The 16,464-nt window shown below is 37.8% G+C and overlaps 1 protein-coding gene across 2 annotated transcripts in view; it reads right to left on the bottom strand.

Annotated features, from left to right (window-relative positions):
• Positions 1-16,464, bottom strand: part of ATOX1 (antioxidant 1 copper chaperone) — a 603,309-nt gene that overhangs the window by 276,529 nt on the left and 310,316 nt on the right. Inside the window, exon 1 of one of the 2 annotated variants that reach the window (XM_050793707.1) lies at positions 3,429-3,432. The exons of the other annotated variant lie outside the window; for it this stretch is intronic. The gene's annotated coding sequence lies outside the window, so the exon portion shown is untranslated. Of the gene's footprint in view, positions 1-3,428; positions 3,433-16,464 lie in introns of those variants that run through there. 2 annotated transcript variants of the gene reach the window in all.

The raw sequence follows: 16,464 nt of genomic DNA, 5'->3' as shown, positions 1-16,464 counted from the left end.
GACCAAACTCATAAGAGAGACTGTTTCTTTAAAAAAAAGATTGCAGTAATTCTGGATTAAAAGATTAAAGATCTACTGATGGCACATTGATGTTGAAAAAGCCACCATAGATCTTGGATTTATAAGTATAATAAGAATGGCCAATGTGTTTGGTGGTTTCAGCATGAGATCTAAATGAATAGGATTATGAATTAAAGTCCTATATGGCGTATTTGTTTTTCCCTCTCTATGAAAGTGGACTGACTATACCCCTGACTCTACCTGGCTGCCTCATAAGGGCATTCAACCGTGCAGATTAGGGTGAGCCAGTGTGGTGTATCAGAAAAAGAAGAAATCAAAGAATTGTGAATCAGAAGACAAGATTTTGAGTCCCAACTCTCCTACTTATTAACTCAATGACATTAGATAAGTCTTCAGCAATTGCTGAATTATCTGCTTATCTGTGCAATGGAAACACCAACCTCAGCTCTCTATTTCTCAGTTGATATGAGCATCCTGTGAGACATATGTGAAAGTGATTTGTTTGCTAGAAACCACTAGGGTATATGGTTATTAAAAATCAGAAAGCTAAGTACCGTCTCTTTGTATGATAAAGCTCAAAGGCCTGGTCTGCTGCATAGCACGTAACCCACACAAATCATCTTTGAGTCCCTCCGCTGTATTCAGCAGGTGCTTTGCACACAGTATTATTTCTTTAGTGAAAGATCAGAGAGACTCATTTGCATAGTCCAGTGCTATATAAGAATAGAGATTTCAGAACCACTCACAGCAAAATAACTGTGTATTGTACTCACCCTCTACCTCTACTCTGAGTGAAGACATTTATTACCTGTTAGAGTTGGAGACATTTTAGAAAAGAAATTACAAACTTAGCAGTCTTTAGGCCACATATTCATCGGCATTTTAAGACATTTTTGGTTCGTGCAGGATTTTAAAATATTTGTAGCAGTTGCTAACATTTCTAAATTGGGAGACTCCATACAAAAATAGAGATTTCTAGCTTCTCTTGTGAGAACAAAACAAACAGAACTGAAAACACTTTTCTGGAAGTAAGGAGCAGCTGCCCCTTTTGAATAGGGTAGGCAGGGATTCTTTAATTTGCCTCAGTCTCCAGTTTGGTCTGGCCAAAACTGAGGGTGAGTGGCAGTGACATTTATCAATTGCATATGCTGCTATTATTTTTGTAGTAGAGGTAAAAATAAAATCATATGTACGTTTCTTTATTGAAGTGGGAAAATAAAAGATGAACTGAAAGGGCTTTATTTTTCATTAAAAGTGAGAGAACATGTGTTTGTAGAAATGAATACTGAATACTTGTGTTAAAAATATAGTTTAAGATGCCATTGCAATAAGACCCAGACCATTTTATCCAAGTGTACTACCTGGGTATTTGAATTTAAGCCATGTACTGTAGAGATTATCTATTGTCCTATTTTTATATTCTACAAAGGGAGAAATTGTAGTTAAAGGTCTACAAAGAGGTGAGATTAGGAATCAGATATGGACTCTTAAAAATGTAAGTCTGGCCGGGCGCGGTGGCTCAAGCCTGTAATCCCAGCACTTTGGGAGGCCGAGATGGGCGGATCACGAGGTCAGGAGATCGAGACCATCCTGGCTAACACGGTGAAACCCCGTTTCTACTAAGAAATACACAAAAATAGCCGGGCGAGGTGGCGGGCGCCTGTAGTCCCAGCTACTCGGGAGGCTGAGGCCGGAGAATGGCGTGAACCCGAGAGGCGGAGCTTGCAGTGAGCTGAGATCCGGCCACTGCACTCCAGCCTGGGCTACAGAGCGAGACTCCGTCTCAAAAAAAAAAAAAAAAAAAAAAAAAAAAAAAAAAAAAAAAAAAAAAAAAATGTAAGTCTATTTAATATTTGTAGAATATTGTAGTTTAGTATTTGCAGTATAAACGTTTATTAGCAATAGTGGCACCTCTCCCTGTTGAAGGGAACTCAGAGAGGTGTAAGAGTTGGTAATGAATACAGGAATAGAAACTGCTTTCTCACCGAGGACTAATACCAGTGTTCATTGCTGGTTTATACCTCTACTCAGGCAGTGTCTCAGAGAGTTTAAGTTACTGTACTTCATTTGAAGTGCTGGACAATGTGCTCAGTGCCATGGAAGTTTAAATGGGGATGAACATTTTGCAGTGGAAAAGAATAAGACTTTAGGTCACAGTAGTACAACTCAAAGCAAATTTATACCCAGTAAAACTATCCTTTGGGTATATATACAATCTCATTATCTAAAGTATGCAAGAATGAAAAAAATCAAGATCTGTTAGCCCTCGCTGGAAAAAAAGGTCTAGACTATGAAGTGATGAATCCACATAAAGAAAATGGCTATAGAAGAGTTCTGGTTACTGGGCAGGTGGTGAGCATAAATATAGAATGAAGATTAACTGTGAACATGGTGATTACAAATTAGAACAGAAATGTTATATACTTGGTAATGTGAAAATCACAAAGCTAACAACCTGCATATGGAGGAGAGAGTAAAGTATAAGAGTGTGAATTCTGACATTTTAATCATAGAGACTCAAATGACATTATCCAAAATGAAAACATGATAGTAAAGAAAAAATGACCTAGCTTCTTATGATCTTCCATCCTTTCCATTTTAATAGAGATATTTTAAGAGATAACATTTCATGTAGTAAAAAACCTGTTTTCTGTAGTCTAATGGGTCTTTCTATTTGCCTAATTTTTTTCTGTTAAATTCATGTACAATTACATTTATTACATTTAATTTAAAGGTATATCTATATTATAATACTTTTAATTATGTTATATACATACATATGCACACATGCAAAGTCATAAACACAGAAATATCTGGAATTATCTGAGATTAATGATAATATATTGGAATATGGATTTTGAGTGACTTTTTTTCCCTCAAATTTGTATTTACTGTATACCTTAAAGTTTTCATCATTATTTTTTGGTAAAAATAATAAAATTATTTCTTAAATCACAAAGAGAATCAGAGTATTTTTTTCTGTTATTATTTTTATCTTTATATGCAAATTTTTAAATACATTTTGAATCTTATCAAATATGTATATACTCTTATGTATTGTACCCTCATTTTCCCATGCATTCTTCAATTGTATTTATGTTGATATCGCAAAATTTTTCAAGTTAATATTCCTTTTGTATTCCATAATTTAATTATTTCTTTATTTGGGAGCATTTATATTGCTTATGAAACTATGTTGTTATTAATACATATAAATAAATATGTAACAAACATATGTACTTAAACCTCAAAATTTTTTAAAATTATGCTTTAAGTTCTGGGATACATGTACAGAACGTGCAGGTTTGTTACGTAGGCATACATGTGTCATGGTGGTTTGCTGCACCCATCAACCCATCATCTGCATTAGATATTTCTGCTAATGCTATCCCTCTCCAAGCCCCCCACCCCCTGACAGGCCCCAATGTGTGATGTTTCCCTCCCTGTGTCCATGTGTTCTCATTGTTCAACTCCCACTTATGAGTGAGAGCATGCGGTATTTGATTTTCTGTTCCTGTGTTAGTTTGCTGAGAATGATGGTTTCCAGCTTCATCCATGTCCCTGCAAAGCACATGAACTCATCCTTCTTTATGTCTGCATAGTATTCCATGGTGTAAATATGCCACATTTTCTTTATCCAGTCTATCATTGATGGACATTTGGGTTGGTTCCAAGTCTTTGCTATTGTGAACAGTGCTGAAATAAACATACTTGTGCATGTGTCTTTAGAGTAGAATGATTTATAATCCTTTGTGTTTATACCCAGTAATGGGATTGCTGGGTCAAATGGTATCTCTGGTTCTAGATCCTTGAGGAATTGCCACACTGTCTTCCACAATGGTTGGACTAATTTACAGTTCCAACGACAGTATAAAAGCTTTCCTGTTTCTCCACATCCTCTCCAGCATCCGTTGTTTCCTGACTTTTTGATGATGGCCATTCTAACTGGCGTGAGATGGTATCTCATTGTGGTTTTGATTTGCATTTCTCTAATGACCAGTGATGATGAGCTTTTTTCATGTTTGTTGGATGCATACATGTCTTCTTTTGAGAATTGTCTGTTCATGTCTTTTGCCCACATTTTGATGGGGTTGTTTGTTTTTTTCTTGTAAATTTGTTTAAGTTCCTTGTAGATTCTGGATATTAGCTCTTTGTCAGATGGATAGATTGGAAAAATTTTCTCCCATTCCATAGGTTGCCTTTTCACTCTGATGATAGTTTCTTTTTGCTGTGCAGGAGCTCTTTAGTTTAATTAGAGCCAATTTGTCAATTGTGACTTTTGTTGCCATTGCTTTTGGTGTTTTAGTCACAAAGTCTTTGCCCATGCCTATGTCCTGAATGGTATTGCCTATATTTTCTTCTAGAGTTTTTATGGTTTTAGGTCTTATGTTTAAGTCTTTAATCTATCTTTAGTTGATTTTTGTATAAACTGTAAGGAAGGTGTCTGGTTTCAGTTTTCTGCATATGGCTAGCCAGTTTTCCCAACATCATTTATTAAATAGAGAATCCTTCCCCTACTGTTTGTTTTTCTCAGGTTTCTCAAAGATCAGATGGTTGTAGATGTGTGGCATTATTTCTGAGGCCTCTGTTCTGTTCCATTGGTCCATATATCTGTTTTGGTACCAGTACCATGTTGTTTTGGTTACTGTAGCCTTGTAGTATAGTTTGAAGTCAGGCAGCGTGATGCTTCCAGCTTTGTTCTTTTTGCTTAGTATTGTCTTGGCTATGTGGGCTCTTTGGGTTCCATGTGAAATTTAAAGTAGTTTTTTCTAGTTCTGTGAAGAAAGTCAATGGTGGCTCAATGGAGATAGCATTGAGTCGATAAATTACTTTGGGTAGTATGGCCATTTTCATGATATTGATTCTTCCTATCCATGAGCATGGAATGTTTTTTCCATTTGTTTGTGTCCCCTCTTATTTCCTTGAGCAGTGGTTTGTAGTTCTCCTTGACGAAGTCCTTCACATCCCTTGTAAGTTGTATTCCGAGGTATTTTATTTTCTTAGTAGCAATTGTGAATGGGTATTCACTCATGATTTGGCTCTCTGTTTGTCTATTATTGGTGTATAGGAAGGCTTGTGATTTTTGCACATTGATTTTGTATCCTGAGACTTTGCTGAAGTTATCAGCTTAAGGAGATTTTGGGCTGAGATGATGGGGTTTTCTAAATATACAATCATGTCATGTGCAAGCAGACAATTTGACTTCCTCTCTTCCTATTTGAATACCCTTTCTTTCTCTTGCCTGATTGCCCTAGCCAGAACTTCCAATGCTATGTTGAATAGGAGTGGTGAGAGAGGGCATTCTTGTCTTTTGCCAGTTTTCAAAGGGAGTGCTTCCAGCTTTTGCCCATTCAGTATGACATTGGCTGTGGGTTTGTCAAAAACAGCTCTCATTATTTTGAGATACATTCCATCAGTTTCTCATTTATTCAGACTTTTTAGCATGAAGCAGTGCTGAACTTTATTGAAAGCCTTTTCTGCATCTATTGAGATAATCATGTGGTTTTTGTCATTGGTTCTGTTTATGTGATGGATTATGTTTATTGATTTGTGTATTTTGAACCAGAATTGCATCCCAGGGATGAAGTCGACTTAATTGTGGTGGATAAGCTTTTTGATGTGCTGCTAGATTTGGTTTGCCAGTATTTTATTGAGGTTCATTGCATTGATGTTCATCAGGGATACTGGCCTGAAATTTTCCTTTTTTATTGTGTCTCTGCCAGGTTTTGGTATCAGGATGATGCTTGCCTCATAAAATGAGTTAGGGAGGAGTCCCTCTTCTTTTTCTTTTGTTTAGAATAGTTTCAGAAGGAACGGTACCAGCTCCTCTTTGTACCTATGATAGAGCAGAGCTGTGAATCCATCTGGTCCTGGGCTTTTTTTGGTTGGTAAGCTATTGCAATAGACTACCAACCAAGGTACTGGTAGGCAAAGTAGGTACTGTCCCAATTTCAGAACTCGCTATTGGTCTATTCAGGGATTCCACTCCTTCCTGGTTTAGACTTGGGAGGGTGTATACGTCCAGGAATTTATCCATTTCTTCTAGATTTTCTCGTTTATTTGCATAGAAGTGTTTATAGTATTCTCTGATGTTAGTTTGTATTTCTGTGGGATCAGTGGTGATATCCCCTTTATCATTTTTTATTGCTTCTTTTTGATTCTTCTCTCCTTTCTTGTTTATTATTCTGGCTAGTGGCCTATCTATTTTGTAATCTTAAAAACAACTCCTGGTTTCATTGATTTTTTGAAGGACTTTTCATGTCTCTATCTTCTTCAGTTCTGCTCTGATCTTAGTTATTTCTTGTCTTCGGCTAGCTTTTGAATTTGTTTGCTCTTGCTTCTCTAGTTCTTTTAATTGTGCTGTTTGGATGTCAATTTTAGATCTTTTCTGCTTTCTCCTGTTGGCTTTTAGTGTTATAAATTTTCCTGTACACACTGCTTTAAATGTGTGCTAGAGATTCTGGTACGTTGTGTCTTCATTCTCATTGGTTTCAGAGAACATCTTTATTTCTGCCTTCATTATTTACCCAGTAGTCATTCAGGAGCAGGTTGTTCAGTTTCCATGTAGTTGTGCAGTTTTGAGTTAGTTTCTTAATTCTGAATTCTAATTTGATTTCACTGTGGTCTGAGAGACTGTTTCTTATGAATTTCTGTTCTCTCACATTTGCTGAGGAGTGTTTTACTTGCAATTATGTGGTCAATTTTTGAATAAGTGCGATGTGGTGCTGAGAAGAATGTATATTGTGTTGATCTGGGGTGGAGAGTTCTGTAGATGTCTATTAGATCTGCTTGGTTCAGAGCTGAGTTCAAGTCCTGAAGATCCTTGTTGATTTTCTGTCTCATTGATCTTTCTAATATTGACGGTGGGGTGTTAAAGTCTCCCACAATTATTGTGTGGGAGTCTAAGTCTCTTTGTAGGTCTCTAAGAACTTGCTTTATGAATCTGGGTGCTCCTGTATTGGGTGCCTATATATATAGGGTAGTTAGCTCTTCTGGTTGCATTGATCCCTTTACCATTATGTAATGCCCTTCTTTGTCTTTTTTTTTTAATCTTTGTTGGTTTAAAGTCTGTTTTATCAGAGACTAGCATCGCAACTCCTGCTTTTTATGTTTTTCATTTGCTTGGTAAATATTCCTCCATCCCTTTATTTTGAGTCTATGTATGTCCTTGCACATGACATGGGTCTCCTGAATACAGCACACTGATGGGTCTTGACTATCCAGTTTGCCAGTCTGTGTTCTTTAATTGGGGGCATTTGTCCCATTTACATTTAAGGTTAATATTGTTATTGTGAATTGGATCCTGTCGTTATGATGCTAAGTGGTTATTTTGCCCATTAGTTGATGCAGTTTCTTCATAGTGTCGATGGTCTTTACAATTTGGTATGTTTTTTCAGTGGCAGGTACTGGTTGTTCCTTTCCATGTTTAGTGCTTCCTTCAGGAGCTCTCGTAAGGTAGGCCTGGTGGTGACACAATCTCTCAGCATTTGCTTGTCTGTAAAGGAATTTATTTCTCCTTCATTTATGAAGCTTAATTTGGCTGGATATGAAATTCTGGGTTGAAAGTTTTTTTCTTTAAAAATGTTGAATATTGGTCCCCACTCTTTTCTGGCTTGTAGGGTTTCTGCTGAGAGATCCACTGTTAATCTGATGGGCTTCCCTTTGTGGGCAACCTGACCTTTCTCTTTGGCTGCCCTTAACGTTTTTTTTTCTTCATTTCAGCTTTGGTGAATTTGATGATTATGTGTCTTGGGGTTGCTGTTCTCGAGTATCTTTGTGGTGTTCTCTGTATTTCCTGAACTTGAATGTTGGCCTGTATTGCTAGGTTGGAGAAGTTCTCCCGGATAATATCCTGAAGTGTGTTTTCCAACTTGGTTCTATTCTCTCTGTCACTTTCAGGTACACTCATCAATTGTAGGTTTGGTCTTTTCACATAGTCCCATATTTCTTGAGGGCTTTGTTCATTCCTTTCCATTCTATTTTCTCTTACCTTGTTTTCGTGCTTTATTTCATTAAGTTGATCTTCAATCTCTGATATCCTTTTATCTGCTTGACTGATTCAGCTATTGATACTTGTGTATGTTTCATGATGTTCTCGTGCTGTGTTTTTCAGCTCCATCGGGTCATTTATGTTCTTCTCTAAACTGGTTATTCAATTTAGAAATTTCTCTAACCACCCCCCCCTTTTTTTGTTTTGAGATGGAGTCTTGCTCGGTTGCTCAGGCTGGAGTGCGATAGTGCGACCTCGACTCACTTCAACCTTTGCCTCCCGGGTTCAAATGATTCTCCTGCCTCAGCCTCCTGAGTAGCTGGGATTACTCATGTGTGCTACCACGCCTGGCTAATTTTTGTATTTTTAGTAGAGATGGGGTTTTCCTGTGTTGGTCAGGCTGGTCTCGAACTTCTGACCTCATGATCTGCCTGCCTAGCCTCCCAAAGTGCTGGGATTATAGGCATGAGCCACTGTGCTCGGCCTCTTCTAACCCTTTTTTCACAGTTTTTAGCTTCCTTGTATTGGGTTAGAACGTGCTTCTTTAGCTTGGAGGAGTTCGTTATTACCCACCTTCTGAAGCCTACTTCTGTCAATTCATCAAAGTCATTCTCTGTCCAGTTTTGTTTCCTTGCTGGTGAGGAGTTATGATCCTTTGGAGGAGAAGAGGTGTTCTGGATTTCGGAAATTTCAGCCTGTTTACACTGGTTTTTCCTCATCTTCATGGATTAATGTACCTTTGGTTTTTGATGTTGGTTACCTTCTCATGGGGTTTCTATGTGGATGTCCTTTTTGTTGATGTTGATGCTCTTCCTTCCTGTTTGTTAGTTTTTTTTTTCTAACAGTCAGGCCCCTCCTCTGTAGGTCTACTGGAGTTTGCTAGAGGTCCACTCCAGACCCTGTTTGCCTGGGTATCACCAGCAGAGGCTACAGAACAGCAAAGATTGCTGCTTGTTCCTTCCTCTGGAAGCTTCGTCCTAGAGGGACACCTGCCAGATGCCAGCCAGAGCTCTCCTGTATGAGATGTCTGTCCACCCCTGCTGGGATATATCTCCCAATCAGGAGGCAAAGAGGTCAGGGACATCAGGGACCCACTTGAGGAGGCAGTCTGTCCCTTAGCAGAGCTTGAGCACTGTGCTCGAAGATCTGCTGCTCTTTTCAGAGCCAGCAGGCAGGAATGTTTAAGTCTGCTGAAGCTGCACCCACAGCCACCCCTTCCCCTAGGTGCTCTGTCCCTAGAAGGTGGGAGTTTTATCTATAAGCCCCTGATTGGGGCTGCTGCCTTTCTTTCAGAGATGCCCTGCCCATAGAGGAGGAATCTAGAGAGGCAGTCTGGCTACAGCAGCTTTGCCGAGTTGCGGTGGGCTCCACCAAGCTGGAACTTCCTGGCGGCTTTGTTTACAGTGTGAGGGGAAAACCACCTACTCAAGCCTCAGTAATGGTGGATGCCCCCTCCCCCCACCAAGCTCAAGTGTGCCAGGTCAACTTCAGAATGCTATGCTTGCAGCAAGATTTTTCGGCTAGTGGATCTTAGCTTGTTAGGCTCCATGGGGTTGTAATCTGCTAAGTGAGATCACTTGGCTCCTTGGCTTCAGCCCTTTTTTCAGAAGAGTGAACAGTTTTGTCTTGCTGGCATTCCACGCACCACTGACTCCTGCAGTTAGCTCGGTGTCTGCCCAAATGGCTGCCCAGTTTTGTGCTTGAAACCCAGGGCCCTGGTAGTATAGGCACCCGAGGGAATCCCCTGGTCTGTGGGTTGCAAAGACTATGGGAAAAGCATAGTATTTGGGCCAGAGTGCACCATTCCTCACAGCACAGTCCCTCATGGCTTCCCTTGGCTAGGGGAGGGAATTCCCTGACCCCTTGCACCTCCCAGGTGAGGTGACACCCCACCCTGCTTTGGCTTGCCCTCCGGGGGCGCACCCACTGTCTAACCAGTCCCATGAGATGAGCCAGGTACTTCAGTTAGAAATGCAGAAATCGCCAACCTTCTGTGTTGATCTTGCTGGGTGCTGCAGACCTGAGCTGTTCCTATTGGGCCATCTTGCCAGCCACCATGCCTCTACTTTTTAATACAAATTTCCGGAAGATAATTTATTGTGTCAAAGGCATGAAGATACTTAAAGTTTTTGAAATATATTACTAGATTGTCCATTATGGTAATATATAGGGAGGGCCTGGAAATAGAGATAACAGCTCTTTGTGCAGAAGCAAAATCAGGTGAGCAATATAATGGAGTAAAAAAGAATAGGACTTACTTGGGGATCAGTTCTATATGCCTAATTATATTTTTTGAGAAATAAAATTTTGATAGCAGAATAGAGCCATGTATTCCTAAGGGACAGGTCAATGATATTTTGGCAGCCCCTAGGAACAAATCAAATAGTACATAACTTTTTAAATTTTAAAAAAATTGACATAATAATTGTACAAATTCATGGGGTACATAATGATGTAATTAGCATATTTATTATTGCAAAAAAGTATTATTTATTTGTGATAAGAATATTTAATATCCTCCTTCTAGCTATGTGAAATTATATATATTGTTAACTGTGTCAGCCTACAGTGGTAAAGAACACTAGATCTTACTCCTGTTATCTAGCTGTAATTGTGCATACTTTACCACATCTTCCCTTATCTCTCCCTTCTCCTTACCCTTCCTAGCCTCTAGTATCCTCTGTTATACTTTTAACTTCTATAATATCAACATTTTTCAGCTTCTACATATGAGTTTGAACATGTGGTGTTTAACTTTCTGTTCTTTGCTTATTTCATTTGATGTCATCCAGTCTGATCCATGTTTCTGTGAATGACAGGATTTCATTTTTTTCATGGTGGAATAGTATTCCACTATACATATCATGTTTCTTTACCCATTCATCTGTTATTGGACACTTAGGTTGATTCCATATCTTGGCTATTGTGAATAGTGCAGCAATAAACATGGGGGTATGGATGTCTCTTTGATATCATTTCCTTTCTTTTGGATAGATTCCCAGTAGTTGGATTGCTGGATCTTACAGTTCTATTGGTAGTTTTTTGAGGAACCTCTATACTGTTCTGCACTGTGGCAGAACTCTTCTACCATCAGAGTAGAAGAGTTCTTTTTAATCTGCATCCTTACCAGCTTTTTTTTTTTTTTTTTAGATAGAGTCTCACTCTATTGCCCAGGCTGGAGTGCAGTGGTGAGATCTCAGCTCACTGCAACCTCCACCTCCTGAGTTCAAACAATCTCCTACCTCAGCCTCCCAGGTAGCTGTGAATACAGGCATCTGCCACCATGCCCAGCTAATTTTTGTATTTTTAGTAGAGATGGGGTTTCACCGTATTGTTCAGGTGGTCTCGAGCTTCTGACAGGTGATCTGCCCACCTTGGCCTCCCAAAGTGCTGGGATTACGGGCATGAGCCCCCGTGCCTGGCCATTTTTTTTCTCTCAGTAGTTTGAATATATCACCCATTCTTTACTGGCCTTTTAAGTTTCTGCTGAGAAATCTGCTGTTAGGAGATTTTCTTGTATGTGACTTAACGCTTTTCTATTGCTATTTTTACAGTTCTTCATTTTTGACTTTTGACAATTTCACTCTAATGTGCCTCAGAGAGAATCATTTTGGGTTGAATCTGTTTGGAGTTCTTTGAGCTTCCTGGATCTCGATGTCCATCTCTCTCCCAAGACTTGGTAAGTTTTCTGCTATTATTGTTTATTTGCTTTTAACCTGAATGAAGTTATTCAGTCAGTCAACAAGTGTGTATTAAATTCAATTGCCTCAGAACGTTGTGAACCTTGCTGTAATATCTTTTGACTTTGGATGGTATATTGGTCCTAATAGGCTCACACTTTACATTCATGTGTTCATTGACTGGATTTAATTTTATATTAGTTTTTTTTTTGTTTTTCCCCAAGAAGGACTTGCAAGATTTGTACTTCCTGAGCTCCTTCATGTTAAAAAAATTTACCTTTGTACTTGAAAGACAGTTTGGTAGGATATAATGTTATTTTGTCATATTTTGTTTCTCTTAGAACTTTGTACATATATCCCTTTATTATCTTTTGATAATGGAAATTGCTGAGGAGAATTATTAGGCCAGCTTTATTTTTGCCTTACATATAAAAAAAAAGAAAATATATGTATTATACAATACATATTACACATTCTCTATATATGTATATACACATATACAGTAACACTCGGGTGTTGATACCTATACCTCAAGTTTTATGTTACTATGGTGTGCTTCTTCAGTATGCAGATTTGGTTCTTGCTTCATTTCTGGGATAATTTCTATTTTTTACCTGTTTTTATAGTTGAATATCTTTTCAGTGATATCAGTTATGTATAATTTAGATCATCTTTGTCTTCCATATTGATTATCTGTAATTGTTTTGATTTTGTTCTTTAGTCTTTCACTGTGATGCTATTAAATCTTTGTTTTATGTCAGTCATTCATTTTACAGCTGTGTCTGTCCAGTTTGTTTGTAATTTATCAGTTTTATAATTATGATATCTTGGCTCTTAATTTGTTTCCTTAGCTATGCAATCAGCCATTTAATTTCATTCTGTTCTTTCATAATTTGGCATCTGAATTCTTGTTTTATTAAATTGTATTGGATTTTAAGTAACGTGAAGCTGTTGTGGAGAATTGTCCTTTGTTTCATAGCGTATATTTTCTTCCAGTTGAGGTTCTTCAGAATACCTTTTGCATGCCACCTTTCATTCTTTTAATGTTTCACTGTAGCATTTTTGGACACTTGCCTGACTTTCTCTCTCTCTTTAAAAAACTGCTTACACTTAGTGTAAAATGTCTTAGTCTTTTGGTTGGTTGATGTAATATGAGTGAATTTTCTGTTACTCTTAATAATCTGTTTTATCTGAGTAATGATAGGTCTAATGTTTTTAAATTGATTGGGCTTAGGTGTGACAGAAGAGTGAACGCTGGGACTAAGGAAGTTGCTCATACTTAGATTTTATGTTGCCAATCAATAAAAATAGGGGATTTAAAGATAAAATTACAAAATAATAACGCCATAAGACTGGATAATACAAATACTTACCTGATATACAAAATGTGATAATATGACTACTACTGACTTCCAGAAAATAAAACTGGATCTTGAGCTCTTTTCTACAATTTTGTTAATCCTATTTGTGGTAGTGTTTCTTAATATCATGGTGGTATGGGGATGTTAGAAGATACTCTTGAAGCTGGAATTGTTTCCCATTTCCTCATAGAAATTTGAGTCTTTCCTTCTGGAAAAGGAAGTCCACTCAGTTTTCACTTTCGCTTTCCATCAATCGTTTACATCAATCCTCTCAACAGTATTATGTCAGAAGGAGAAAATTAAAAAAACCCTTCCACAGTTTACTGCTTTTCAAATTTGTGGATATTCATGAGAATTATAGGGATATTATTATAATAATTTACCATTAAATCTCTTGGTGCTGAGGTGGATTAGGCACCAAGGAAAAGGGCTTAGTATTTTTTCCCCCTTCTTACCTCCGTACATGTCAGGATGCTACTGGTACTTTTTCCATTTTTATTAATTAAAAAAATTATATTAAGTTTTTTGTAATTTGGAGGTAATTATTAGGTATTAAGGGAGAGAATCTATAAGCTCTTTTTCTGCCATATCCATTTAGACTTCTTGGTTGTTATATGTATGAATAATTTGAACATTAAAAACACATTTATGTGTCTAGTATTTTCATATGTTTATATTACTTTTATAAGCAAAGCAACATTTTACAAATTTCAGTTTTGATCTCTTCTTTAAGGTCTGCTTCAATTGCCACTTCTTCCAAGAAACCTTCTCTGATATCTCTAGCCAAAATAACTTTTCTTGTCACTGAGTTTTTGCATAATCTTTCTAGTCATATAAAATATATTTTATTAACTGCTATTAAGGGCCAGGCACATTTCTAGGTACAGAGAATATAATTTATAAAATATGATTTCTGTCTTCATGATGTTACCGTTACAGTGATTGGAGGTAGGGAGGAATTGACCTGTTATCTATCTTCACTATTGGTTCTATACATTTTTGCTTATTGAAGTCAGAGTGTTTTATTCACTGATATATCCTCCACAAAATCTCCTATAATGTATGGCACAAAATGGAAGCTAATATGTGTCTGTTGAATTAATGAATCCAAAATGAATGTCTTATTAGCTGGAATGTGGAGAGACAATGCTTATGAGTGGGAAGCAAGAGGGAAGTAATCGTAGCTAGGCAAGATTTCAGGCCTATTTGGCTGACAGGATGTCTGCATAGGCAATTTTAACAGTATCTCAGTGGTACAGGCATATAAAAATAACAAAAATAACAAAGCTGAGCTCACAGTGGTCAAGGCTAGGAAATGATGGGCACAGAGAATATCAATGATTCTTGGAGCAGAAGGAGCCAGCCCAGGTAGCACTGAAAGCGTCCCTGGAAGCTGGAGTAAAGCGGTTAAATCATATTTCAATGTTTCAATTCCTCTTCAGGTTATGAAATTTTCCCACATTACCCAGCATAGAAAGTGCAAAATCATTTATAACTAACTTTCAGAGAGAAAGACTTGAATACCCAGAGACTTAGAAGAAGTTGAATTCTCATAATTAATTTCATTCTGGAAATGCTAAGCTGGGAAATTTTTCCTTTTCTTATTACCAGACTGCCATGTTGCTAGCTGTTGGCAATATAGAGTTGACATTATTCCAAAACAGGAATCTTCACAGGCATCTTATTTTACAGCATCAAGTAATGAAATATCATTCTTTGTAATTACATGACCAAGAGCAAAAGAAACAGGCACAGGAACTAAAGAACCCAAGAAGCTAAGCTAAAAGAAGTGTTTTCTTATATTTTGTGTTAAAAAAATTATTATTTAGGCTTCATGAGCAAACTACGAAATAAGTGGGGAAAGTGGACTGAGGCTTTTGGAATGAATGTAATTTTGAGCAAGTTCATATATGTTGAAGACTATTTGACCATTGATACTTAGATTTGGAAGAGTTGTCTAGCCCAGTCAGTTGATGAATGTGATTTTGGTTAGTCTCTGGTTGAATATCATTTTAATAATTGTGTATATATTTTGGAGTGTATTAGGAAGGGAAATAATAAACTCCAAATTCATTTATATGAAAAAGTAATTAATGTAGAGAAATATATTGGAATATATTGGAATAATGGTACTAGGACAATTTTACAAGTGGGTCTTGAATTGCACGTAAAAAATCTGATCTAGACCAAACTCAGGTTCAGTGTAGGAGAATAGTAAGCAGCAAGTGAGGTGGCATGGGTGGGTGAGGGCTCATCTCCTCATTGTAGATTATCTCATTATTATACTAGTCCAGTCCTTGCTAGAGTATCAGAGTTACATTTTTTCCTCTTAGGTCACACATTCCTAATTTTCACTATGATTCTTTATTTGATGTTGGCTTAATTTCTTCCTTCCTTCCTTCCTTCCTTCCTTCCTTCCTTCCTTCCTTCCTTCCTTCCTTCCTTCCTCCCTCCCTCCCTCCCTCCCTCCCTCCCTCCCTCCCTCCCTCCCTCCCTCCCTTCTTTCCCTTTCTTTCTTTCTTTTTCTTTCTTTCTTTCTTTCTTTCTTTCTTTCTTTCTTTCTTTCTTTCTTTCTTTCTTTCTTTCTTTCTTTCTTTCTTTTTTTCTTTCTTTCTTTCTTTCTTTCTTTCTTTCTTTCTTCTTTCTTTCTTCTTCTCCTTTCCTTCCCTTCCTTCCCTTCCTTCCCTTCCTTCCCTTCCTTCCCTTCCTTCCCTTCCTTCCCTTCCTTCCCTTCCTTCCCTTCCTTCCCTTCCTTCCCTTCCTTCCTTCCTTCTTCCTTCCCTTCCTTTCTTTCTTTCTTTCCTTTCTTTCTTTCTTTCTTTCTTTCTTTCTTTCTTTCTTTCTTTCTTCTTTTTTTCTTTCTTTTCTTTCTTTCTTTCTTTCTTTCTTTCTTTCTTTCTTTCTTTTCTTTCTTTCTTTCTTTCTTTCTTTCTTTCTTTCTTTCTTTCTTTCTTTCTTTCTTTCTTTCTTTCTTTCTTTCTTTCTTTCTTTCTTTCTTTCTTTCTTTCTTCCTTCCTTCCTTCCTTCCTTCCTTCCTTCCTTCCTTCCTTCCTTCCTTCCTTCTTTCCTTCTTTCCTTCTTTCCTTCTTTCCTTCTCTCCTTCTTTCGATGGAGTCTTGCTCTGTCACCCAGGCTGGAGTGCAGTGGTGTGCCATCTTGGCTCACTGCAACCTCTGCTTCTGGGGTTCAAGCAATTCTCCTGTCTCAGCCTCCCAAGTACGTGGGAGTACAGGCACCTGCGACCATGCCCGGCTAATTTTGGTATTTTTAGTAGAGATGGGGTTTCACTATGTTGGTCAGGCTGGTCTTGAACCCTTGACCTCAGGTAATCCACCTGCTTCAGCCTCCCAAAGTGCTGGGATTACAGGCGTGAGCCCCTGCACCCAGCCGTTAACTGCTTTGTCTTTGGGTT

Source organism: Macaca thibetana, chromosome 6 (assembly GCF_024542745.1).
Source record: "Macaca thibetana thibetana isolate TM-01 chromosome 6, ASM2454274v1, whole genome shotgun sequence".
Lineage (NCBI taxonomy): Eukaryota > Metazoa > Chordata > Mammalia > Primates > Cercopithecidae > Macaca > Macaca thibetana.
The sequence above is the reverse complement of the archived record's forward strand: the minus strand, read 5'-3'. Positions and strand labels throughout refer to the sequence as shown.